The sequence below is a fragment of the Panthera pardus genome, unplaced genomic scaffold (genome assembly GCF_024362965.1).
Source record: "Panthera pardus isolate Hobbes unplaced genomic scaffold, ASM2436296v1 HiC_scaffold_16, whole genome shotgun sequence".
Taxonomy (NCBI): domain Eukaryota; kingdom Metazoa; phylum Chordata; class Mammalia; order Carnivora; family Felidae; genus Panthera; species Panthera pardus.
This window is the reverse complement of record NW_026526721.1, coordinates 138,581,961-138,594,685: the sequence shown is the minus strand read 5'-3', so window position 1 is coordinate 138,594,685 and position 12,725 is coordinate 138,581,961. Positions and strand designations below refer to the sequence as shown.

At 42.8% G+C, this 12,725-nt stretch overlaps 1 protein-coding gene across 5 annotated transcripts in view; it reads right to left on the bottom strand.

Moving 5' to 3' along the window:
• UBE2E2 (ubiquitin conjugating enzyme E2 E2) overlaps window positions 1-5,675 on the bottom strand; it is a 369,725-nt gene extending 364,050 nt beyond the window's left edge. The window contains exon 1 of one of the 5 annotated variants that reach the window (XM_053903853.1): window positions 5,522-5,675. The gene's annotated coding sequence lies outside the window, so the exon portion shown is untranslated. The remainder of the gene's footprint in view (window positions 1-5,521) is intronic. The other 4 variants (XM_053903849.1, XM_053903851.1, XM_053903850.1 and 1 more) reach the window with 4 other exon arrangements.
• Window positions 5,676-12,725: the final 7,050 nt, after the last annotated feature.

The following is a 12,725-nucleotide window of genomic DNA, read 5'->3' as shown; positions in this document are numbered from 1 at the left end:
AAGAAGAAAGAAAACATACAAAATGTATACACAAAACATTCATAGCAACATTATTCACAGAGCCAAAAAGAGGAAACAACCCAAATGTCCACTAACTGATAAATGGATAAACCGAATGTGATACAGCCACACAACAGTGTATTATTCATCCATACAAAGGAATGAAGTACAATATGTACACACCACAACATGGATGAACTTTGAAAACATCATGCTCATTGAAAGAAGTCAGTCACAAAGGACAATAAACTGTATGATTCCATTTACACAGAATGTCCGGAATAGGCAAATTCACAGACAGAGAAGTTGGTAAATGGTTGTCAGGGAGTAGGAGTGAGGGAAGAATGCAGAAGGACTGCTAATAGGTATAAAGTATGCTTTTGGGTTGATGAAAATGTTCTTAAATTAGATAATGGTGATGCTGTGGGGCGCCTTGGTGGCTGAGTCGGTTAAGCGTCCAACTTCGGCTCAGGTCATGATCTCACAGTTCATGAGTTCAAGCGCCTCATCAGGTTCTGTGCTGACAACTCAGAGCCTGAAGCCTGCTTTGGATTCCTTGTCTCCCTCTCTCTCTGCCCCTCCCCTGCTCACATTCTGTCTCTCTCTCTCTCTCTCTCTCTCTCTCTCTCTCTCAAAAATAAATAAACATTTAAAAAAATGTTTTAAAGATAATAGTGATGTTGTACAACTCTAAATATTCTGAAAAACTACTAAGTTAAAATTCTCCAAGCTAGTCAATTATTTTAAGTAACCTTTCTGATAACAGAAGAACACAAAAGAACACAGAGGCCTGCATGATTCTAAATAAAACCTGAACCATATGATGGTGTCAGCACTGATCGAGCAATATACCAAGCAACTGTGTTTCACAAGAAATGGAGACTGTATTGAGATGGTGAATGATTCTTTTTTTTCCAGCCTTGGATAAAATATCCCTAAAGACTTTCAAATTCCCTTTGCTCTTAGTTCATGTTCCCCAAGCAGCTCTAATTCTCAACTCAATTTCCTTAATATCTACCTTGATACATAGGTATATAACTGCTATAACCTTGGCTAGCAGATACAAAAAAAATTCTAGTAAGTGAAAAGGGATATCCCCTCTGAACTGTCATTCCATAATAATCAATTCCTGAGTTTGGCTTCTATGAAGACATTCCTTACAACCAAACTAGCTTAAAGTGTACTGACAACTCTAACCAAACTGACAAATCAATGTCCAGACTCAAAAGGGCCTTGTGCTCGCCATGTTACCGACACCTAAGAAGTACTTTGTAAAAGAAAGATACCTCAAATAAAGCACTGTTTTTTATTACTGTAATTAGTCTAAATGTATAGCTAGTTGACAGTGATGAAAATTCACCCCCACCGAAGATTTAACTTACGGCTTCCTCTAAATGAAAGTGATTTCATAATACAAGTCTTTAATGGGTTGAAATTTTTATGGTAAGACAAACCAAAAAGCGCTGCAAGAGAATGATCCGGATGCAGAGAGGTGAAGAGTCAACAGAAGATACTGAATGCCTTCAAAGACACATCACACAAACACAACACCACCCCTCTCCACTCCAACAGCTCCCTTCCCCCAGGCCAAACAAAAATACGTCTGTACAAGCAGCTCTGAAAACACACTGACGGAGAAATGTGACTGCTCTTCTACCTGTTCTGTAAATGGAGATCATCAGTCTCCACAGCTGTGACATCTTTTATGAGCACTAAAGTCACTTAATAGAATACTGAAATTTTATACCAGTATGTTTCAAGTCTAGCTGTAACAGTCCTAACATATATTTCTTGCTTTTTTTTCATTTTTATTTCACTTTAATTCTTATCCTTGGATTTAACATTGATTTTTTTTCCAGCTTCTTTCAGTTAAAATATATCAGAAGTTCAAAATCTTATAAGTATGTACATAAAAGCGTGTTAGAGCAGATGCGCATGGAAGTGAGAAAGAGAACAATTCTCAGGGAAAGGTCCTTGGATATAGCAAAATGCTGCTGGCAATATTTTAAGAAATGTGAAATGAGTGAGAAATCATTTTATACATCTTAAACCAGAAGCAACCCATTGTATGAAAAATATACAGAAGCCTAAATGAAATAAAATTCTTTTTTACTGAACTTGGTCCTTCAGTTTAATAATCTATGCCTAGAGTTTCAGTTCTATCTTACGTTAGTTATAAAGCTACACATTCTTCTCAATGTTCTTATTTATGTACATTTGCACAATAATAATGCTATGAGTATATAATTACTCGAAAGATTACTCAATGACTCAATCTGAGCCAAACTCAACTTTCAAACACCACTCCAGAATATCAGAAGACTAATCTCTCCAGAGAATTATTAAAAAATACTATTATGGAGCTCCTGGCTGGCTCAGTTGGTAGAACATGCAACTCTTCATCTCAGGGTTGTGAGTTCAAGCCCCACACTGGGTGTAGAGATTACTAACTAACTAAATTAAATTAAGAAGAAAAAAAAAAAACTATTAAAAATATCCAAGTAGGGAGTGAGTGCTAATAGGTATGGAGTTTCTTTTTTGAGGTGCTGAAAATGTTCTAAAATCAGAGAGTTGTGACGGTTGCACATCCTTGTAAATATATCCTAAGACCACTTAGTATACTGTATACTTTGAAACAGTGAGTTTTGCAGTATGTGGAATACATCTCCATAAAGTGGTTATTAATAAAATGGATTTGAGTCTCAGTGTGTTTGGCCGCTGGGAGTCTAGAGAACTGACAGATCAAGAATTGAATGGAGAAGTATTTGATTATGTGGATACTAAAAGAAGGCCAACAGAGGATAAGTATTAGAGGAAATCCTTAGCTGAAGAAAAATTCTTGAAGTGTACCGTATAGACAAAAAAGTACACAAATGTTGAGTGTTGGCCAATGAACTGTCATGAACTGAACACACTTGTGTTACCAGTATCCAGACCAAGAAATACAGCATATGCATCACCTCCTGTCACTACCCTAACTTCTAATACCATGTCTTGCCCAACTTTTAATTTTATATATAGAAATCATATGATGATATACTCAAGTCTGGCTTCTTTCCATAAAAAAGGAAACCCAAATAAAGGTATAATTTCTATAGTTTCACAATAAAGAAAAATATTTCATTTTCACTTTTGACCTAAGACAACTTTATTTCATCTGAATCTTAACCTACAGATAAGAAATTCATCTGAGACCGCTAATAACCACTACAGAAACTTATAGAAACAAAGTTTTCGTTTCTTTTTCAAATATCAAGAGTAAGGCAAATTTCCACTGATTTTGGTTTTGAAATGCCTCAGTACAGAAAAAAGTATTGGAAAAAAATTATTGTACCACTCAGGTGACAACTGATTTTTACGAAGAAAAAGCAGTCTACAAGCATTTTAATTAGGTATAAGTATGAAATTGTTTTGTCTTTCCAAAATACAAATGAATAAAAAGTCATGAATTAAAAGTCTTTAAAGTTATCTTCTAAATCAGCATTTTTAAATTATCTTTAAGATTAATTCCTACTTAGCTAATTTGATCGAATCATAGAAGGAAGATAAACTTAAATTCCAGAGTTAGAAACATAGTGTTCTTCTTCAATGATAGTTTCAAAGCTAATAAGATATCCCAATTTCTATTTTTATTATGGACTCAAAGTAAATCTTGGTTTCTAAACATAAAATAGAAAGGTGGACTTTTCCTCAAACATGCTATATTAAAAGTTTGGATGTTGTTTCTTCTTCAACACACAAAATAATCTTGTATTATAGCTGTGTACTCTATGTCGTAATTACATGCAGTCCTGGAAATCAGCAATATAATAAATGAAACTCACATGTTCCATAAAAATGAAATGATTCGGTTATAAATATAACTGATAACGTAAAAGCAACTATAGTCACTTCATAAATCCAACTACTGTCCAGATAAGCCTTATAACTGTATCTCATGGTATAAAACTGCAAAAGCAAATGTTCATTTGAGCTTTTACAACAGGAAAACGCTTAATCCTGTCTTTTGATATCTTATTTGTCTTCCTACTCAGATTTCTGAACTTACCTAAAATGTAAAATAAAATACAATTTTTGAAGAAAAGGTGCTATGTTCTGGGGGAGATATAATGGGGTATGACATTAAACACTATCGTCAGCATCAGCCCATATGCAAAAACACTAAAGAGCCAGAGCGTCCAAACCGCTGAGACAATTATTTAAATTGCAAGGTCCAGACTGAATTATCACATATACAGAAACATACTTTTTAAAGAATCAGGAATAAAATAAAAAAAAAAAAAACTAAGAAGACCTTAAAATCTTTCCAAAGCGCTAGATAATCCGAAGGTAAACCCTAGCACTTTCTTTTGTACTTTTAAATAAAAATATTTCAGTAAACTCTCAAGAATACACAATACAAAACGATGAATCTTGAAAACATGCAAATAGGTCTAACAGCCACCGAGCACAGGATGATGTCTTTCTAAAGCGGCCTTAATTTCCTTAAGGGAAGATGGATTGGACATTTCTGGTTGGTCGTGGGAAAAAAAAAAAAAAAACCCACAAGAAGCTACGCTTTATCTTCATTAGAAATGGTAAAGGGCAAAAGGATCAAAACATTATGAGAGAAGAGAGGGGGAGAAGTGGGGGAAGGAGGGCAGAGGGAATCCAGTTTCAAACCAGGCCAGTGGGGGCTGCAGAGAAGAGACCAGAGAAAAATGGGCTTCGGCTCCAAACTGTGACAAGCGCTAGGCTTCACAAAAGACCAATACAACACCCGGGCATACACAAACACACCCCACAAGGTCTTCTCCAGGAGGGCCACGGGGTTCGGTGGCGGCGCCAGACCCGGCACTCGCCAGAGAGACACCATGTGCAGCAATTATGCAATTAGGGAAAATAGCAAAAGATCAAGCCGGGCACTTTCCACCGTGACATTTATCCAGTACTTTTGCAAAGACTTAGTTCCAGGATGCGGCTGGGAAAGCAAAGGGGCTGGAAGGGTGGCGAAGGATGGGGAACTGAGAACGGAAGGGGGTAGAAGATGGACAGGCAGGGACGAGGCGGGCGGGGGTGGGGGGGGGATAGGAAGGAGGGGGAGGGGTGGAAAGGGCGAGAAACAGGGGCAGGAGGCTCGCGGGAGGGGGCGCCGGAATGGGGCACGCTAGGGAGCAGAGAAGGAGAACTAGGGCGCAATTGGTGTAAGGAGAGACCTGCGACGTGGAGAGGAGGTTGGGGGGGGGCGCCCACTAGAGGGGGGACGCCAGCTAGAGGGAGGACGCCGGGGACTGGAGTGGGGGAGCACCGGCGAGGCCCGGGCGAATACCTGAGGGAGGGGCGTCTGCGCAGGTCACGGGCTAGAGCCCAAGCGCCGCGAAAGAGGGCTGCGGAGGCGGGGGGGCGGAGGGGGGGCGCTGGGAGGGCCGAGGACGGGGTGTCCCCGCAGACGGTCTTGTCACCGAAAGCCGGACCCGCGCACCACGCACCCGGCCGCCCGGCCACGCCTGTCCCCGCCGCGCTCGCGCCCGCCCGGACTCACCCTCAGCGCCGCCGCCGCTGCCCGCGGCCGTTCCAGCTCCGGCTCCCGAGGCTGCTGCCCGCGGCTGCTGCTGCGGCCGCCCCTGACTCCTGGAAAGTGAAGCCACCGCCTCCGCGAGACGCTGCCTCCGCCCGGCCGTCCGCGCGCGCGCCCGCGAGTGCGCGTGCCCGTGTGCCCGCCCGGGAGAGACCGCGAGAGCGCGAGCCCCACGTCGGCCGTGCCGCGCCGCGCGCCTCCCGGCACCCCAAGCCCGCTCCGCCCCGCCTCCTCCCGGCGCGTGGCCGCGAGGGGGCGGTGGCGGGCGCGCGCACGGGCTAACTGCCCGGCCGGCCTGGCGAGGGGGCGGGGAGGCGGCACGGAAAAGTAAAGTGACAGCCGAGTCCCGCGAGTGAGCCGTGGCGGGGGTGGGCGAGGGCTGTCCCACGGAAAAGGAAAGTCAGGGACCAGGAGAGGAGAGGGAAACAGAGGCTAACGAGGCGACTTGAGGGGAAGGGACGCGGGGACCTTGACGGGCACGCGCATTAAAGGGCAATGCTGGCTGGGGGGGGGGGGGGGGGGGGGCGGGGAAGGGGAATTGCCCTAAGACGAAGCTGGGTGCGGAGTTTTACCCCCAGCCACTGCAGCCGTGGGCTGCACACTTGCCTCACAGTGTTCGCAAAGTAACTACAGGGACTGACCCTGTTGACATATTAACCAAAACTCAGACGCTTGGTTCCCACATGCACCCAAGATGAGAAAACTTCGCACTAGCCTGGAAAGTTCGCGAAGGCTAACCCAGATTCTCTACCCTACACTGCAACAGTAAAATCCTTCAGCCTTTTGGGTTGTCCCGGCCTAGAATGTACACGGTAGCTAGGAGCTCCAAGCCATTTTAACCCTGGGATATTCGGGAGAGAGGAGAAAGGAGGAGGATATTTGGGAGAGAGGTGAAAGAGCGAGTGGGAGCTGCCTTAATGCCAGTTAAAGGCAATGGGAACAGTAGCAGTGCTGTGGGTGACCTGAGGGAACGTCGTGTTCCCCTATAATCTTCACCCCAAATAACCATAAAAAAAAAAAAAGAACCCACGCCTGTCATGCAAACTCAGCTTCCACAAAATTTCCCCCACCTCCAACCCTAGCTCCTTTTGCCAAATGATTGCTATTGCCGCTCCTAGACCTCTCCTATACAGGACCTGTCGCTATATATGTGACATACTCTGGAGCTGGCACCGTATGTGGGGAAAGTGGCTGCAGATAGCCTCCATAGAGTCCAGCTCAATTCAAACAGCCTAAAGAAATCAGTGCAATAAGACCTGCGAGGACAGGAGCAAGTCAAGATCCATACATGTGTCTCAAACTGAAAATCCTTTCATCAAATGCTTTCTTCAAAAACTATTACTTCATCGCATCCCTGAAAACTGGCAAAAGCAGGTATTGGCTTCCAACCTCCATAAATCACTACTGAGTAAAAAGTGGGTGTGCTCTTGTGTATTTCTTCTATGCAACACTCAAGGGTATCAACAGGCCCTGTTGCCCTTAGACTCTAAAAAATGCATTGGAAGACTACCAATTAGCATATTCTGAGATTCTTACCAATTATATAGCCATATATACCTCTCACAGGGTGCAATATATTAGCAGAAAGAGATGACATAATGCACAAAATTTGCTTTTTAATATTAGAATATGACCAAAATAGAACATTTGATAGATTGTCTTGAATGTGTGAAAAATTCTACATCGTTAAATATGTGTATTTTAATATTTTCATTTGACTGATTGTGTATTAGTGCATTTTGTGATGGTTTGGTGAAGATAGATGATGGGATCCCCGTTTTCTAGATCTCTATGCTTTTCTCCAAACAGAGAACTCTTAAATGTACTCAGGTGGACATCCTGTTGGGTTTTGTTTGTTTCTAATGAATATTTTATAACAAAGCACTCTTCTGTTGCAGCAAATAACAATACTGCATTTATCTGTAGTTGTTTTCACTCTTGTATAGTATTTACTGAACGTAGGAAGTTAAGGATATAATACAAATCAGAACTGCCCTTTTCATTAAGTCAGGGAATGCCTGTTGAGTAATAGGCACTGTATAGTTGGTTGGGATATGACATTGAATAAAAGAGAAAAATCCCTGTCCTCACAAAACTTCCCTATTTTTGACCTTTCTCTTTGTTTTAAGGGCTACATCCAATTCATCTGCAAATTCTGTTGACTCTGGGGGCGCCTGGGTGGCACAGTCGGTTAAGCGTCCGACTTCAGCCAGGTCACGATCTCGCGGTCCGTGAGTTCGAGCCCCGCGTCAGGCTCTGGGCTGATGGCTCGGAGCCTGGAGCCTGTTTCCGATTCTGTGTCTCCCTCTCTCTCTGCCCCTCCCCCGTCCATGCTCTGTCTCTCTCTGTCCCAAAAAAAAATTAAAAAAAAAAAAAAAGAAAGAAAGAAAAAAAAAACGTTGAAAAAAATTCTGTTGACTCTGCCTTAAATTTTTGAATACACCCTGAAAAGTATCCACTTCTTCCCACCTCCCTCCCCACAGCTAATACCCTAATCCAAGCTACCATCATCTCTCAACAAGAGACTCCTACCTGACTACCTACTATCCCTCCATTCCCCCCACCCTCCATCCCAACGTACAATAGTCTAAGTTGTCCTTTAAAATCTAGGTCTCTCGTCTTCTCAAAACCTCCAATGGCTTTCCATCCTAGAGCAACAGACAAATTTCTTACAATGACTGCACGGCCCTACATGATCTGCCCACTACCCTCAACTAGGACCCCTCTGACCTCACATTGTACAACTTCACCCTATCCTCATCTCCCTCCAGCCAGAATGGGACACACCAAACATTACTCGGCCTCAACGCTTCTGACTTAACAATCTCCTGTCTCTAGAACCTTTTTCCCTTCACCTCTCCCCACCTCCAGCACTTCCTATAACCCCTACTATGCTTTCTTTTTTGCATGATCATCATAATAAATTCTAAAATAGTATATTTTTACTTATTTGTTTATTTTAGTCTTCTATTTCTCCCCTGCTCTTCCCTCCCTCCCTCCTCCACATATAAGTACCTTGGGAACAAGGATTTTGTTGTCTGAGGTTCATTGCTATATATATATTCAATAAATATTGGTGCAGTGAATGAACTTGACCTCTGTTGATTACACAATAGACATTGTTTTAATTTCTCCAATAATAATAATTAGCGCTTAGTGTGTTCTCAATTTATACCAGGCAAAGTTCAAGTACTCTATATATACTAGCTCACAAACACCCCAGAAGGTTGGTTTCATTCAGTCAACTCCAATGTACAGATGAGAACATTGAAGCTCAGAGAGATTAAGTCACTTGCCCACTGTCACATAGGTAGTGAGTAGCAGAGCTGGGATTTGAAATCAGCAGTTTGGCTCTGGAGTCTGTGAAATTCAGAACACATTAACATGAGTCCCGTGTTACTAACAGATTTCACTTGATTTTTCTCAAGTCCTCTCCCCTAAGACTCAAATTCCGTCTCCAAAACAAATAGCTTACCTGCCTTGTATTTCCTGCTCTGGTCCATCAATCCATCATCATGAACTCACTCCTTTCCTACACTTCTTATTTCTGGACTTCAACATATTGCCTACATTTTACCCCTAGCATTGGCAAAAAGGAATATTTTTTGTAGGGCTCATCTTATAACTTTTGTTACTGCCAACTTCATGAGTAGGTAGAGTCACAATTAGTTTTCTAGCATGACTGGGGTGTGCTAGAAAAGACCTCTCTGAGGGTAACTGGACTGGATTTCAGCAAAAAAATGCATCATACTGGTAGAGCCAGCCCTTGTTTAGGCTGTTTCCACTCTCATTAGGCACCCAGTGGTCAAGGACTGTGAAATATTTGGATTGTGCTCCCTGAAGGAAATATCATTATTAGCTTAAGTTTACCAAAGATTAGGACCCTGTGAAAATGGGATGAAAGACAATAATCTTTTGCTTGAAAGGGGCTGTAGGGCACTCTGTGGTCACTCTGAATGTCTTGGAAATCCAGAAGAAAAACACAGATGTGGGAAAATCAAAGCCCTGTTAGGCTGAGACCCTAGGACCCCATTACTCAGTACCTTATCAATACAGACGCATGTTACAGGTGTTTTAAAAATGTTTGATGCAAGTTACCAGAGGGGAGGTAGGTGAGGGAGTAGGTAAAAAAGATGATGGGTATTAAGAGCACACTCACCATGATGAGCACTGAGTAATGTATAGAATTGTTGAATCACTATATTATACCCCTGAAACTGATATAGTATTGTATGTTAACTATACTGGAATTAAAATTTTAAACTTAATAAAAAAATGTTTGTTGAATGAATAAATAAGTGAATTCCTAACAGGTAATGGAAGAGTGCTGAGGACAAATACCCCTGATTTTGCCACCTGGTGAGAGACTGCCACCTGGGCCGCTATGTGTGGTTACATATGCTGCACACTGCAAAACATCAGTGGACACCATTCCCATAAGTTAAGATGCAGACACAGAAGTCTGGCTCTTCCTCCCACCCCTGGCCCCTGCCTAAGTACGGGAGTCAGTCTCTAAGATGGCCCTAATGACCCTTGCCTCGGGTATTCACATCCTAGGGTAGTCCCCTCCCACATCATGTTAGGGCTGGCTAATAAATGATAAGAAGTGATAGTACCTCACTTCCGAGATTAGTATATAAAAGATAGTAGGACTTCCATCTTGGCGGCTTGCTGGTTCTCTCACTCTCATCATTCACACTGAGGGAAGCTAGCTGACGTATTGGAAGCAACCCTACAGAGAGGCCGATGGACTAGAAGTTGACATCTCCCACTGACACCCACGTGAGCAAACTCTGAAGGAGATCCACCTTAGTCAAGCCTTCAGATGCTGCCAACTTGCTCAACAAGGTTGCAGTGCAACCTCATAAAAGACCCTGAGACAGAAACATCCAGCTAAGGCACTCTTGAACCTTGAGGCAATAATGTTTGTGGTTTTCAGGCACTAACTTTTGAGGGTAACTTCTCAGGCAGCAATAGGTGACTAATACACATGCTCTCTGCTCTCTGATGATGATGTTCCCTCAAGTCCCCTATGTATCAAAGATGCTACTGCCGTGGTAGTTTCTGTGGGGCCAGGAGTCCCACTCGCTGCTGAAATGGGCTGTTGCCTCCAACTTCCCCAGAAATACAGAGGAGCTTGAGTAGGTGCTGAGATATGGCTAAAGGGTCTCGAGTGAGCGTAGGCCAGGAATGGAAAAAAGGAAAGGTGGTTCAGAGCAGCCATCTTTAGACACCATAAGATAGGGAGAATCTGCTCTGGAAAAGACTATCATCAGAACAAAGGAAAGAATAATGATAGGTAAGAGTCAGAGATTCGTTGAGCAATGAGATTATAGATAAGGTTTTCTTCGTTAAAGTTATTATACTGTTATTAGTACAATAAGTAAAAAAATCTCAAACTTAGCAAAACCTCTGAAGCAGACAAAGACAGAACAAAGGAAAGCCTTGCTCTGATTTTGCCCATCTTAATGCAGTACAGGGGTCCTCTGGAAGTGGGCTGTCCGGATTTACGATCCTGGCTCTACTTCTCCCACGCTGTGATGATGGACAAGGTATTTATCGTCTCACTAGCTCAGATTCCTTGTCTACTAGTGGGGCTTATTTTAACAGCTGATACTTACATAGGGTAAGAGGGAAGATTAAATGAGTTAATACATATAAGCAACTTAAATAGAGCTTGAAACAAAACAACTGTCACGCAGGTATGAGCTCCGAGTCTTCCTAGTGCTTTGCTAAGTAGCAGGTCACATCACCCTCAAGTCTGATGCTATTATCTCTCTGGACTTTGACACTTTTTCTTGCAAACAGTCTCGCAGTCTTGCAGTGTGTGTCCCTGCATCCTAGACTGTTTAAAAGTCTACGTCCCCTGGTTTGCTGTGAGGTACTCAAGGGCTCAAGAGACCATACTTAGGATGAAGAGTAGGCACCCCCTTCATGTTGGTCAAATGAATGAATACACCAACTTGTTCAACTGCCATTTCCCCAAATCCCATAATTTGGGGAAGTAGGTGTAATTGTTCCATGTCATCCATTTTAGCAGCCATTTCAAAGAATGCATAAGTTCTTCACTATTTCTGTTCAATTTAAATTCAGAAAGTATATTGATGAATATTTCCCAGAGCTTTATAAACCCTCTGGCCCTCTCTGCATGAAGAAACACTATGAAATCTCTTTATATATGGCCAAAGTGAAAAAGAGAAACTATTTACTCTCTATCTTATTGCCTTTATCTTCCTCTACAGTCATCTTGGTATTTCCTTGTCTACTTGGAAATGTACAGTTTTTAAAGGACACTTTTATCAAGATGTAGTTCACAGGCCATACAATTCACCAACATAAAATGCATAACGATGGTTTTTAGCACATTCACATATTCATGGGAGGGCACAATTTTTGTGAACGGAGAAGAATAAAGATTCTTGTGCTCCTTTCACTTGTGTCTATTCTGTTATATTTTTTCTGTTGACCAGGACTTACTATAAGTACCCTATCGATGAACTATTTCCTTGGGTTCTCTGGGATTCCCATTCAAACCAAGGGCAAATGAAAAGGCAGTATCATGAGAGAAGCCAAGTGTCAGGGCCCCCAGTCAGTGATTTATCTTACTGGTATAGATGGTATTCTTGCAGTGTCTTGGAACACTGGCATCCCTCCTGTAATCAGCTGAGTCTTCCAGAAAGCAGACACCAAGATGTAGTTACGAATGGAAGAGACTTAACTATTTATCTATGAAAAAAAAATAGAGGAAAGTAGCAGGAGTAGACAGTGACATCCTTCAGGCTACCATGCAGGTTTGACACCGGTGAAAGGAGGGAGGAAGGAGGAAGGGTTGGGTGGGAAGAGTCTCAGGCTGCAGTGCAGCTCTGAGGAAGGCCTGTCCAGCCTAACCAAAGCCCCAGAACAGACACTGCCCGCAAAGCACTTCCACACTGGGCAGAAATGGCCAGATCCTAATGCTTCCATCATGCGTACTCATTTGCTAAGACTGCCTGGGAAGAGCGTGTCCCCGACTCAAAATGTAAGATGGGTCCTGAAGGCACTTATAGCTGGAAGCTGTCAGCTAACTAATCCCCTTGCATCTGATAGGCGAGTTCTTTCCTGAAGAGTGATACAAGTTATTCACCTCCATAGCTGCGCACTCGCCTGGCCTCTTTGTCAGCCGAACTCC